This window comes from Liolophura sinensis, chromosome 8 (assembly GCF_032854445.1).
Source record: "Liolophura sinensis isolate JHLJ2023 chromosome 8, CUHK_Ljap_v2, whole genome shotgun sequence".
In the NCBI taxonomy this organism is placed as follows: Eukaryota; Metazoa; Mollusca; class Polyplacophora; order Chitonida; family Chitonidae; genus Liolophura; species Liolophura sinensis.
The window spans coordinates 39123415-39139123 of NC_088302.1; positions in this window are offsets into that span (position 1 = coordinate 39123415).

Here is a 15709-nt window from a genome sequence, read left to right on the forward strand (position 1 = left end):
TTAATAAGGTGTTGCTGAATTCGCAAGGTTATCATATGTGAATTACTTCGAATTTCCTTATCTTATGTTAGGCGTATAATAAAACCTGATTTAAGAACCTCTCCATTTTTTATTTTATTTTTTTTTAACTGTCTTACCTGTGATATTTACGTCACGTCATTCATTTCCTGTGATGTGACAGTGCACATTTCTTATAAGTCAAAACTATAGTGATTGTGTAACAGAATGCGTTTTGTTCGTTTGACAATTATGTGTTTCCATCTTGAATGCATGCACGCCATTTTAGCTATACTTGTAAACATAAACATACACTTCAATATATACACTGAAAAAATAGTCAGTTTTAACACAAAGGCTGTTGTTGCCTGAGTGATGTTAAATTGTATTCTGTCATAGCATAACATTGTCATATTCAACATAATATCCTGTTAGTCTAATACAACCTTTATATTAAATAAATATGAATATGTGTATTATATATTTAACAGAATAATTCGCTGCTATACATAATAACAGGATACTTTCCAACATCACTGAGACAAAAGATTTTCTGTTACATTTACTAGATTAGTATTTTAGAGTATACATATATAAACAGGTATAGCTTACGTTGAAGGCTCACCTACTCATACAGACAAGGCACAAGGCTAATTTTTCAAACGTTGCAACTGACATATACGAATTATCAAAATTAGATTAATGATGCGTTTCAGATCATATACGTTAATAAATTTTCGCATAAATAAAGTTTATGTGGTAACCTTTTAGAAAACTTGAAGGAAAATGCACATACCTCGTCTTGACCTGAAGCAGAATTTCGCATTTTAATGAAGTGAAATGCACACATCATCAAGATGAAAAAGCAGACATAGATCCACGTTTTACATGAGCAATTTTAAACAAGTGATGTTCCTTGAAGGGCTAATTTAAAATTCAGTCACCAATTACCAGCACGTGCTGTCAACATTCAAACTGAAATTAGTTGCTTAGTGTTAAATGGATGAATGAGCTCTCTCCGTTATGGATTTTTTTTTAATACTTGAAATATTTTCTTGAAAGCCTTTTTAATGCTTATGTAAACATCTCACACACAATGTACAAATACTGCCGGAAATTGTTTTATCTTCAATTTGCAGTCCTATGTTGTACTTTAAATGCTTACTGTATATTCTTAATCTTCAGATATGAAAAAGAAAAATCTTCCCCCAAATACTTCTTACTTTCATTTTACATATTTCTCAAAATCACAGTTTGAAAACATTGTCATTAATGTTGTCATGATACATATAATTTGTCTTCCAAAGGCCCATGCTGTGCAGTGACGCTAACGTCTTCGCGGAAAGTTCCATATAGCCCTTTGGCCGATGAAGTCGCTGGTTCGAATCCAGTTAATTGTCGTTGTATCGGCTACGGCTTCACTTTAGGAAGTTGTTTCACCATATCATTGTCACATTCTTGAGTGCGGTGTTAAACATCGCGCAAGGGAAGAAATAATTAATAAATAATTAATTAACTAAATATTTTCCTCGAACGTATAGCTTTTTACGCCGGGATCATCAGCAATTCCCATCAGCATGTACGAATTTACTAACAGCATCATCTTGCATACGTGAATTGTGTAATTAACATACCTGAACGACAGATAGTGCCATTTATATCAGTAAACCATTACGTGTGTGTAGGATCGAACACGAAATGTATTTTATTTTTCATGAATTGACCACAACATTGTGGATGAGAGAATACAGGGATTTCTCAACGTGAATGGAATCGCATGATTCGCTAACCTGGACCTCGGCCTTATCTATAGTTTGCTGTCCACAACGCTACAAAACAGGCTTGATTTGATCAGGAAAGAATTCTCAATTCATGATACTTTTTTTAATTAATAAAGACCATCTTTTCAACCCTAACGTAACCCTATTAATGACAGGAGCCGAACGTCGCCAACCGCCATTTTCGAATCACTCCACTACGTTGCTATATAGGCTCATGTTGGTTAAACTTGGCATCCTCCGGAAAATGTGATCTGGGTTACACCATGGAGATGTACATTGTTACGGTGTTAATCATGTACCGAAATGTCACAAACGTTTTTAAAATTTAAGCAAATCAATATTAAAACAAATTCGTAATTCCACTCATAACAATTTACTTGGTTAAACTTGGCATCCTCCGGAAAATGTGATCTGGGTTACACCATGGAGATGTACATTGTTACGGTGTTAATCATGTACCGAAATGTCACAAACGTTTTTAAAATTTAAGCAAATCAATAATAAAACAAATTTGTAATTCCACTCATAACAATTTACTTCTCGACTAAGCATTGCATGGTCAGCTTCAATCGTTTGTTCAAATTAAACTTAAATATACAGTAGTTCGGACTTCTAGATGTACTTCTTGGATTTAGTATTTAAAGTATCTACAATTTCTCGTCTTATTCCATGTCATTAAATGCTAATTTTTCTGTTTCTCTTTGGAACATTACCAGTCCTTCACTTGTGTATTGACCCTTAGCTGCGAAGAGAAGCTATGTTGGAGTTTTATGATGTTGCTTAGGCCTATGTAAGATTTACAGATTCCAAGCCGCAGTATTGTGGCAGTAGTTCTCTATGAATTGACCACTGTTGATTAAATCTGCCTGAATCCAGAAACACATCTTATGGCCTTGGCGCAAATCATTCCGTGGAATAGAGTTGCCAGGTAACGTGATTTATGCATGTGTGTATGTTATAGTGTTGTTGTTGTTTTAATCGGTGTTCTTCTTGAACTTGAATGTGCAAGAGATTTAGTTTTAAAACGCGCATGGAGATCTCACATTTATAATTTTTTTATATGGGGATTACAATTCAAATCAACGGGAAACAAATCGTATCTATCTATCTTGAAATGCCTTTTATTTTCCTTTTTTTCAGAATTCTACTGATGATGATGATTGAAATGAGGTAAATGAAGTCAGAGGTTTTGATTGTATTCATGGTAAACTTGATGGACTATTATGATTTATGGACTATTAATAATGTAAGTCGCTGAACTGAATTTTTTAATGTTTTAACTACTAAGGTGTCCGCCATACATAAACTAGGTAAAAATGTTGGATTTCTTAAGAACAGTTTTAAACACCAATCAAAAGAACACATATCAATGGATAAACTGCCATTAAATTAGAAATGTCGTTATTTCTGAAAGATGAATAAGATGGGCCTGTTTGGTGTCAGTTGGCCTATCCACATTTTACCATGTAACCACTACAAGCCATGATGACAAAGTCCATTCAAACTCAGCGTGACCAATCCAGAGAGAGACACGGCATAGAACAGAGAACTCGGCATTGTTCATCTGGACATGACATGCTATTTACAGGTTTTATTGAAGGTATTACAAGAACTAAGCCCTGGCAGGATAGCAGGTAAACCAGGCTAACTTTTGTGGTTATCATGGCCCCGTTTACTAGCGAGTCGTTGGCACACAATACAATCATCGTGTTGCGGCGGCCAGGAGAACTGCTTTAAGAAGCACTCCTTGAATACCACACAAACAAACGATTTGCCCACATTTGTCGTTTCGTACACACGGAATAAACCCTTTATTATTGGCCAGACGTCGTCGATTGACGATACATGGCTAGGAGACCACCATGCTAGATGCCACTGAGAAGAACGGACTATAGCGCCAATTTCCAGAGGAGCAGACGAGAGAAAGAGAATGCCACGTGACTCCGCCGTGTATATCTCTTGACTGTGTTTGCCAGGCGGTGTTAATCTCTGGCTAAATTGCGTTTCATTGAAATAATTTCGTTAAAAGCACGTTGCTGCCAATGTGTGCAGCAGCCGTTGGCATTTAAACATCAGCTAAGTATAGCATTCCAGATCCATATGTAAAGATATACGTTTTATTTTCAGAAGTCAAGAAATCAGGTCGTAATCTCAAAACACGTAAACAAACACAGTTACATAGTCTGCAACTCAAAATAGTTTAATAGAGATATTAATCCCAGGTTGCGAAGGACTGTAAACAGTTATGATCGCATTAATATCGTAATTATTGCCCCCTCTGGCAAAATAATTTTGAAGGCAATTAATTTTATATGGGTTTTTAATGGCCTATTCTTACTTAGACGAGACACCAAAAATTCAGTATTCTGACGTCTGTGCAAGTGATGGTTAGATGGCACACGACCCCGCCTACATAGGATCAACAACCCTGCGGCCAGGACATGCTCGGGTGGGTCTAGATTCCCCCTACAGACGAAATGGCAGATGGCAAAGTACCCTAGGCTGAAGATGTGGAGGTAAGCCTAAACTTATTTTAAATGCCTGCATCAATAGTTAACCATGGAGTGCGAGTCAGTCATGAGTGCGAGTCAGTCATGATCCTTTGCTTTTACCTGTATAGATGTTATATGCTGGAGGAAAACTTGAGAGGAAATGATTTCGAGTGATGTATGGCTAGTTGCTTCACTGTCATAACCCATAACTACAAAAGTCACAAATAGTAAATTTAGCATTCTGATCAGCCTTCTTAGAACCTTCAATGGCTCTTAGGCTCGTTAAGAAGAGTTGGCTTTCTCAAGACATTATTTAAGAGGTGCGTGCGTGCCTATTTGGGGTTTAACGGCGTACTCAACAATTTTTCAGTCATGTGACGACGAAGGAATCATTAGGGTGCATGTACGTGTAATGTGCCTCCTTGTTGCAGGTCGGATTTCCACCGCTCTTTAATTTAGTGCTGCTCCACTGAGACGGCTTACCGAAGGCAAATAAGCCGCCCCGCCCGAGCCATTATACTGATACGGGTCAACCAGTCGTTGCACTATCCCCTTCATGCTGAACGCCAAGCGAGGAAGTTACAACTTCCTCTTTTAAAGTCTTAGGTGTGACTCGATCAAGGATTGATCCTGGATCTACCGGTCCCGTATTAAAAAGGTATTTTAATCTTGCGAAAAATCATTTAAGAAAAACTTGGACGAAACCAATTCGGAAGTAATTCTGGAAAAGCAAACGAGGCTAACTTTTTATTCTGGAGACAATGTTTCGGCAGACATTTTGTATGGCGCTGACACGCCGTCTGGCAGCTAAAGGTCACAACCAACTTGATTATCTCCTCTTATATTTTGAAAGATGATTACTCGAAACGACCAATCGCGTCATTTCTTTTTTACATGAATGAAACAGAGGTCTCAGTATACAGAGTAATAACGCTTTTACCACGGCCCGTCAATTAAGAGCTATCATTAATTTCTTGTAATTCTGTGTGGGACCTGCCAGTTGCTTAATAACTGATACATGTATACACTTGAGTTGATAACGCCCACGAACATTTCACATCTCATTTAAATAGGTTACATGTGTCATTAGACAAATAATGTGACGTAAAGCCACAATTAATGCGTGCACATGTAGTGGAACTGGAACACGATTTCATTGGTTGAAGGCTAGATGTCTGAGATATTTATAAACTTATTTAGATGATTATTGTTTAACGCTATATTGGAACATTGCTTACTAGTGCGATTCTTAATTGGCGATCAATTTTTGGGTGAAGGAATACCGGCTGACTAACTTTTCTTCCTGCATGTATCTGAAGTTCAGACTCGTATACAATGCGCAGTGGTGGAGGACAAGTGGCCTGGCTTCAAGAAGGAACATTCAAGCCTTCCCTCCTCCAAAATGCGGAAGAATCTAGAAGGTTTCTTCTCAAAAAAACTTGCTATCTGAAATGTATATGACAAGACCAGTGATTGAACTGGAGAGTATGCATTCGTACTGACGTAATATATCTCACTTTGCTTCAACAACATGAAAGGAGATTATGTTGTTGTTGTTTTTTTTACATATTCCTCTCCGATTGGACATTGGGAAGGTCTGCCAGAAACCTGAGGCCGGATGGTCATGGGTTTCCCCAGGGTTGCCTCCCACAATAATGCTGGCCGCCGTCGTATAAGTGAAATATTCTTGAGTAGGGCGTCAAACACGAATCAAATAAATAAATAAATAAATAAATGAGCATGCATGATGAATATATCATACATGTATCCCCACACTTCAGTATTTACCAGCAGTTGCTCTTTTGCAGAAAAAGAAATGGTACATCTAAAATAACTAAATAAAATTTTTGTTTATAACAGAAAAGCGGTGACAATAATAGTGTAATGACTAATGGTGGACTCGACTGAGTGATTGATTTGTTGATTGGTTGTAGATCTACTCGTTTAACACCACAACTTTTCATTTATGCGATGACATTTAGTTTAATGGAAACCCGAGTGTTTAGTAAACTACAGACCTGTCAAGTTTGCCAGCCATTGATAAACCTACTATGTCACAGAGACAACGAACGTGATTTTCGGAGAAAGTGATTTTCGACGAACGTGATTTCATCAAACGTGATTTTCGACGAACGTAGCGTCCTAGATCGTTTATTGTCGTGGAGTCCCCTATATACAAACACTAAGTTTAAAAGTTCGCCACATGTCCACAGCCGGTGTTGAACTCCCATTTCGCGTACTATACATCTCGCTCCCAATTATAGGTTCGAATACATGACCTCATTGCACATTTAAAGATCTGCAAGGTGAAATAAAGTTCACAACCCGCCATACCCAGCGATGTAGTCTTGGCACAAAGTAATTCTGCTTAGTCGAGAATGTGATGTATACAAAACAGTGCAGAGCTTCGCTGTAGAAGTTAAATAGTGTTTGATCTTCTTGCATAAGAGGAATGGGTAATTAACTAAAACCAGATACAGCAAACACAACGATGAAACGAACACGATATTTGCAGTACTTTTCCAACACGGCTTTATTTTAACGTTTGAAGTGATTCTAGTTCTGAAAAGACATTAGGATTTTGTTTTCTACGCCTAATTGTTTTCTGAAATTGTTTTGACTACGTTTTGCGACGGGTGTATTATGGAACTGGTTCAACTGACGCCGCGGAAAAAGTGTTTTCAGCATGATGTGACTCTGGACCTTTTCAAACACCCGTTTGTATTTTGGCCTTTCCTGTATGGTATATTGGTGCCACAAGAGCGTGCCGGACAAATGGCGAACATTAGATCGGGGTAAGACAATACGAAAACGCGGTAATAGTAGCGCGATGGAAGTGATCAGGCTGAACGCTGATGATATCTGACAGAGCCTCGCCGCGCCTCACAGCGCACACTTAATACCCGCTGTGTGTGTTCCGCCCTGACACCGGCAATAAAACTACCTGAAGACGATAGTGAGACGACAGCATTACGCCTATGTGACCACCACATGCGTCACGTGGAGACAATTACAGTTGACAATATTCATACCTGCCCAGTCCAAGGCTCGTGGACGCCACGATACCAACCGGAACTTGATCCGCAAAAAAAAGAAAGAAAAAACAAAAAAAAATAGCCCCGGTAAAGTTTACGTGGAAAAGCGTGGGGTTAGTGATGTTGCCTGTGGTGGGAAGCTCTGATTGGCCCAGTTGTGTGGTGTCAGTCAGCTTAGTAACAGAATATGACATATAGACAAGTGTCAAGTCAAGTTTACCCACAGCAACAGGTCTCTGAAGCGAGACAGTGGACAAAATGAATATTGTAGTAGGTCTAAACAATAGGCTGTGTGGGTTCATTAGTGAAGTGCGAAATAATTAGTGTCAACGTACATTGCTAAAAAAAATAATAATACATATCTAAAAAAGACTTTGTCGCAGGAAGAGATAATAGTGGAATAATCCTATACAGACCGTGTACAGTCATACACCTAAAGATCATATGTCTATGAATAAAAATAATACACACAGCGAATCAGGACGGAAGATAATATTCACGTACTCTAATATTAGCTGTTTGTACTACCATTGGACAGTATAATGTATCTACATGTAAGCTTCACCCTCCACAGTCCTTAAATTTATACTATACGTGAGACACGCTCATTCCAAAGTGGCAGATCGATCTCAGAAAAAAATTGGGTTTTTTCCTCCCTTTTGTTTAGTTTTGTAACTTTTTCATAGGTTTTCAAGTGAGCGAAAAGGTTTCCACCTGGGTAAAAATGTTTCCACCTATATGTATCTGTATGGGTGAAAAGTTCCCACCCGCATGTATCTACAGCTGGGTGAAAGGGTTTCCACCTACGTGTACCTGGGTGAAAAGGTTTCCATCTACACATGTCTGGGTGAAAAGGTTTCCACCTGCATGTATATATAACTGGGTAAAAAGGTTTCCACCGACATGTAGCTGGGTGAAAAGGTTTTCACCTGCATGTAGCTGGGCGAATAGGTTTCCACCTACATATGTATATAACTGGGTGAAAAGGTTTCCACCTGCAAGTAGCTGGGTGAAAAGGTTTCCACCTGCATCTGTATATAGCTGGGTGAAAAGGTTTCCACCTGTAAGTAGCTGGGGGATAAAGTTTCCACATACATGTATCTTGGTGAAAAGAATTCCACATGAGTGAAACGGTTTCCACCTACACAAGAAGCTTTGTATTCGTTCAGAGCTTTTGAGTCTGTGAATTGAAGATGAAAGAGAAACGCTTCACGGAGAGAAAACAAAAATATTCCCATATAGTATCCCTATATATGTTATTTGCTATGAAACTAATTGTACATTCAGTCAGTAATTAGTCCTAAATCATGCTGAGACTGTTGATTTGTTCATTTCATTGGTAAATTGGTAAACGTTGGTAAAAGTTTTTTCTGGGTGGAAAGGTTTTTCGCCGGCATGGTTGAAAAGGTTTCACCTGCATTGGTGGAAAGGTTTTCACTTACATGTATGGATGGAAAGGTTTTTCCTGGGTGGAAAGGTTTTCACCTGGGAGGAAACCTTTCCTATTTCCAACATTTTCATCCAGATGGAAATTTTTAACCCAGGTGGAAACCTTTAATCTGCGTGAAAACAAATGCTACAAAACTTGAGACGTCGTATACACAATCACTGGCACAAGGAAGAAACACATGTTTATTGTCAAGGACAATTTTAGTTTACCAGCAATGGAAAAGAGAAAAATGAAAGCTGTATCTGAAAATGCTTTTAAGTCTTGGACATTTTTCAGCTGCAATGCTTTTATTGTAAGATGGGCCTTATTGCTGACAGTAATAATGAAGGTCGCCCATGACGCCAAAGGTACCCACTTTTCTCTGGCCCTAAAGTACGCATTTAATGTCAAATTTGCTTTTAGGTGTACAGAAATAATGTTCACAAGGAGTTTATTTAGACCTGAAAATAATGGTGTACAGAAAGTTGCGTTTTGCCCACATTTGCGATTATCAACATCGACTGAATTTAATCTATAAATAAAAGAAAGAAAATTTGAAAAAAAATTACGGTTTTCATTAATCTTTCTCCCGATTCTCACCTTATTTTTATATTGACTTTTCCTTTAGTACGAGATGCAAAACTGGTAGTTCGTCATCATCTACATTTAACGCTTCAACTACTTGTGTACTTCTGTTTTAGATTCAAGACTCACCGTTTCAAACAATCAAGACCGAAGTATGATCACCGGAGTATAGTGTACATATCGGAGTGTGTTGACACAATCCTCCCAAGATGATTTGTTAAAAGATTCCCTTTAGTTTTAAAATTGTCATTAAATCGACATGTTTTGCAACTATGTAAATCAAACTAGACGGCCCAGGTTTGCTTGTTTCTACATTAATTATTGTTACAAGTTGGGTGAGGGCATATGAGGACAAGGTGGGCTACATGTGAACAATTTTACTGTAATCGGTGTTCCTGGAGGACAACTGAACTTCTCTAATTAGCATCTAGAAGTTAGTGATGAGCCAAATGGAAGGCATCATAAGGATCTGCACTGAAACGTTGCGTCAGACAAACTGTGAAATTCCTCTTGGTTGATTATAGCTTATGATATGCAGAAGTGACGTGTAAGCCTGTTATGCGTGACCTTCACCTGTCTTGAGATTTATGATCCCAGATCGCTAGGCTTGTGCTATTTTGACAGCCATCTTGATTATTTTGATTATATTTTTGGTTGTCGCAACTTTCAAGTTCATAAACCAATATAGAATGGAAACCTTTTCATTTGTATAGGATGCGAATTCGCAAGAACTTGTTAGAGCATGGTATATAAATAGAGAAATTAGATGTTATTAAAAAAGTATAGGGCTTCTTTTTCATTGGATAAGCTGTCTTTGTCTCAGGATTATATTCAGGACTCTGCGATTTTTGTTTGAAATTATTGAGCACATAAGGTGATTCTTCACGGGAACAGCCTATACATGTACATGGAGAAACAAATTGGCCAAGTACACTTAGGTTCGCCATCTCGTGCAACGCTTACAACAGATCGGCCTATGTACGATGATGTAATATTTCCATTGCGAAGAAACTTTGTCTGCGTTTTATGTGATCTTGCATGATGAAAGGCCAATAATTCTATTAACCTAACTCCCAACCCCGCCCACTAACATTCCTTATCGGCAAATACACAATTCCGACTGGCATAAAGTAGCGAATACTACTCCAGTGGACCTAGCTTTCTCTAACCTATGCGCCATATATAGGCTCTCCGTGGGTTTATATGCACATACTTTGCACTGATTCCCACGATTAATCAGCAGAGTTGGTGTGTTTGTAGATCGTCCATGTTTTCAGTTCAACAGGATGATGCCGTTTGTTTGTTTCCTGTATCAAGACTAGAATACGCTTCGTTGATGTTTGCCAGAGAGCTGAGCTGACAGTCGTATTTCACAGCTCCACATTCCTCAATAATTATCCTGACTGCTCCATTGACATTCCAGGCATTCTTCTAAGTCCGGGTTTTGATTGATTCCTACAAGTGCAGGGAATGTTCGGTCCCCCGAGGTTTGGTAGGGCCCCTCATGGACGCCTTCAGTCTTCGATGTGGCACTGATGGCTAAACTACATCAATCACCCCACGAAGCATGTCGATTGTTTACAGTCTGGTTGTGTAAGCTCTCGGGTGGTCCCGTCAATGGCTGGAACCTGAACATGCAAACCCACCTCATCGTCCTACCACGGTGACATGAGCATAACCCTCGTTTAGACTGCACAAGTGAAACATCAAAACAAACCAATAAGTATTTATTTACGTAGAGTATAATAGTACTTCGCTGAAGAAGACATTATCTATGCATGTCCTTGTACCCTTGATTTAATTTATTCTGGTGTTTAAAACACTGTAGACGAGAATTTTTTACTTATACAATAGTGGTCATAATTACGGTCGAGAGAAACCGAATTGTCAGGAGAAAACCACCGCCTTCAGGTCGCTAAGTACCTGACATAACGTTGGCCCTCTTGTACCATATGGTATGGAGCAACATTTCGTTTGGTTAATCTTAGAAGCGGACACCTTGGCTAAGAATCATACCTAGAGGACTTTAGGATCGGTAGACTGCATTGAAAACAACAAGCGGTTACAAAATCTGTTGGCTGCGTGAAGCTAGAAAATATTCTGTTATTATAACATAATACTGTGTCGTATTCAACATACTATCCTGTTATTCCAATTATAATACAATCTTCATGTTGATTTAATAGAATATTTGTGCTATACTTAACAGATTAATCTGCTGCCATACTAGAATTACATTGTAGCTATACTCAGACAACAGAATCTATGTTAAATTTTAAAGATCATTACTACCTCGGTTTGCGCTCAGCATAAGGGGAATTCATGAACCAAGTAATGATCGACCCGTTGCCAGTATAATGTGACGTCATGGGCGAGATGATGTCTTGTGTCTTCGGCATGGCGTTCTAGTAAGGTAACACTGCTTGGACTGATCTGCTACAATGAGACACGGCCGCGATATGATCCTAAAATGTTGAAGTCCCGACGAAACAACACAAATTGCTCATACTCGATCGCCAGAAAGTGGATGCCAGAATACGTTCTAGCGCGTATTATCTGAATATGCAAAGTAACGGGGAAAGAACGGGTTCCGATGACTTGCTTCCTTATTGGATGCACAAGCTAACCAAAACCAGTCGTCCTTGATTCTGGGGCAATACCTTTCTGTGGTGGATACTGCGTTTACACAAGTGTACACAAAAAATGTCATTCTTTTACAGTGACATTTAAGGTTTTCACTATTTATTACCTTTTACCAGATTCAGATTAGGCCTTGGCGCTAAGAGACTCGTTAAATTAATTTAATCATTTCCAGTGAGTTAGAATAGAAATCTATGACCGTAAAATCTGTGAAAACATGACTTTTCGTTCCTGCATGCATAATCCACGTGGCATTTTGTAGTGTGAAATTGATGCATAAACTTAATGCAATAACGAGGTTTTTAAAGAAAATGCACAGTGAGAAGCGTAATTTCGCATTCCCCCTTATTTTCCCAAACATTTTATTTCCGAATGGCGTTTTTACTCGCCCCCCACGGAGAAGAAAATATTTCTAACCAGCCCTCCGGTAACCAGTTTTCTAACCAGTTGCTGCCTCGCTGAAGGCCATGCCGAACACGCCACACACGACACTACTCCCATGATGTGCCAACTTGAAGTTTTTGGATTCGATTAGAATTGGAATTGAACTCGATATATACGTTTACAAAGCAGATGTTTAATTTCTATAGATATAGCTATAAGTATTTCATTCAAAATATATCTACACATATGAACATTACGCTTGTACGTACAACTTTAGCAGATTGAACACAGTAAACGTTGTTGGTCAACGTAAATAATCCGATATGAACCTTAACATGTAACATTACGTTTTAACCAAATGGCCTCTTACTGAAACTTCTTGATTTTGGATTTACCGGACATTTCATCACAAAAAAATTCCACGTCAAGTGACACGCTCTTATTAAGACGTAAATTAGTTGACACCAGATTTTGATCTTTCGTGCTGCTGAAAAGACAGATTTGATTGATGAATAAAATGATATGTCAGACTGACGTAGGTTGAAGTGTGGTCAAGGCCCTGGGGGAGAGAGGGGGACACCAAGCTTTATGGATGGGTGGGGCTTGCTTAGAGCGGGGGGGGGGGATGAGTGTGGGTTGTGAGAGGTGGGATGGGAGGCCAAGCCACTTGAGGCCAGCGGCAATATCCTGAGATTGTGCCATATAACTGCAGCACAGACGTCTTAGATAAGCATGTCCTTCGTGGTGACGTTATTGATCATGTGCGTGTGGGTAGCTATATGTTTATTGACTGCTTTCGTTTCTTTATTTTCATATGTAAATAAATATGCAAATTAGATGCAATAATTAATTAAGTGCTCGCACACGGAGCTCCGGTTATTTAGTTTCTTAGTGGCGATTACTTTCGTATATGTGTTATTTTCGTTTATTACATATAGGCCTATATCCCACGATACTTTTAGTAATGGAGGATAAACATATGGTTTTAAATTAAATGCAGTATAAGTGACAACAAATTCCGTGGTACATGCTCTGAATTTGAAATTTATGAAAACTGTTGAATAGTATGGATAATAAACCCTTTGAGAAATGAATTTGGCAATGATGTTTCACAAAATGTGAGTTTTGTTAGGTTTTATAAAATGTGTTTTCTTATACATAAATCATGTAACGGCTCTTCATTTTGACATGTCTGTAAAGGCTTATGACCCAAAACATACTTATAGATTATGGTACGTTCTAACTCCTTGTGAATGAGCCAATACTAATCAAGAACTGCATTTGAACCAGCTGCTTTTAAACCGTACTTAAACGTCCAGTTTAGCTGGAACGGTTAATTTTCTCGCTTATTTCTCAGTTTGAAAAGTAAAATGACGAGATCCTATTACTTCGGTTCTTATATTATTAGTAAGACCTAAATACAGACCAAGAATCATTTTCAATCACAGCACTGGTCAAAATGAACCATTGAATCAGATGTATTTATCTAGGCTATGAACACGTACTGGTAAATTATATTGTTTGATGTGACAAACTGCATGTAAAGCTACGAAAACTACGGCTGGTAGGTTCATAGTGTAAAGAAACTAAACACAGCCTTCGAGATAGTACCATACATCTGCAAGTGAACGTCAAACTTTATCCAGGTGTAAAAAAAAAAACATACAGCACACCGAATGCGGAAGCAGAAATATTCATCCTAAATAATCGGTGCTTGGAAAAATTATTATCCTCATGAATTTTTAACTTTTTGTCACTAAGAACAGTGACATTCAGTGAATCTACTAAAAGGCGAAATTTCCTACTGTTCTTTTTAACCCCTGATTGAACAGTAACTACATGCGATACATTAAGGAGGAACATAGTGGACGTGAAACATTTATGTGATTGCACGACATCACTAAGCTATGGTCAATTTTTTTCTTTGCCTTTAGAAGATTGCAATGTTTGCGCAAATTCTGGATTTACAAACATGTTAGAGTTTACATAAACAATGATTCCCCTGTTTAGTGTAGGAGCACGCGGCCCTGCATGATCGCATGCCCATTGTTTTGAAGAGCAAAGAAATTGAGAAATAGAAAAACCACATGTTTCTTTGTGGGTAGACCAAAACACTAAACACTAAAATGAATGAATGAATGCTTGGGGTTTATTTATTTGATTCATTTTTTACGCTGTATTTAAAAATATTGTACTTAGACGACGGAGGCCAGCAGTAAGGTGGGTGAAAACCAGGCAGATCTCGTGGGAAACGCACAACCATCCGCAGTTTGCTGCGAAATCCTCCAGTTGCATGGGGTAAACCACCGAAGGTTCCCAAGTGTGACGTACAGGTATACACACCATGCTGGTGGATAGCACGTGGTCTTAACTCCGATGAATGCTACAGTGCCCAAACAACCACACGAGCGTCGTCGGTTGCTTATTGCCATTAAGCCCGGCAAAGCAAAGAAAACGCAACAATTTACAAATTCTCTGTCAATTTACAATTTACAAATACGAACTGGGTTTGAACTCGCAATTCAAATGTCCTAGCCACTGAAAAGCAGGTAGCTTTACCACTCGGCCTCAGCAATATATACAATTAAGTGAGATATAAGATAAAACATAACACAATGAATCTCCGCTTGTTATGAATTTGAAGTTTATGCAAGTTGCATGCGAAATAGCACAAAAACCAGTTTTAGAGATCATCATTTTGACAGTTTGTGTAAAATGTGTTATCATGTGTAGGCCTACTAAAAGATAAAATCGCAATAGCCCAGGAGCCCCTCACCAATGCGGTCGCTGTGAGTTCAAGTCCAGTTCATGTTGGCTTCCTCTCCGGTCGTTAGTGGGAAGGTCTATCAGCAACCTGCGGATGATCGTGGGTTTCCCCCGGAGCTCTTCCCGGTTTCCTCCCACCATAATGCTGGCCGCCGTCGTATAAGGGAAATATTCTTGAGTACGGTACAGCGTAATACGCCAATCAAATAAATAAATACAACTTTAGGCAGAAATTGTTTGCAATTATATACCAGTTGCGCTCTGGGCTCCCAATTTGATTCCACTGAGCGGGGTGTACGCATGTACACGCGTGTTTAAGGTGACTGCCATTAAATCGTCATGACATCCCAGATGTTGGTGACCATTCAATTTTCAACATTCGCGTGCTTCGCGTGGAAAACTTCACCACTAGTTTAACAAGTGTCGGTGGTCCACTAAAACAGCTCACTTTCCTCTACCCATAAAACTGGCCCCCATGGTGTATGCAGGTGAAAAACAACGAACCCTTGTTATTCTTTGAAACCCAAATACTTTTTCTTGTTATTTCAAGCTGTCTCCGTGCTGTTCATGTAAGTTAAAACACAAGAAAACTTTTCTTCC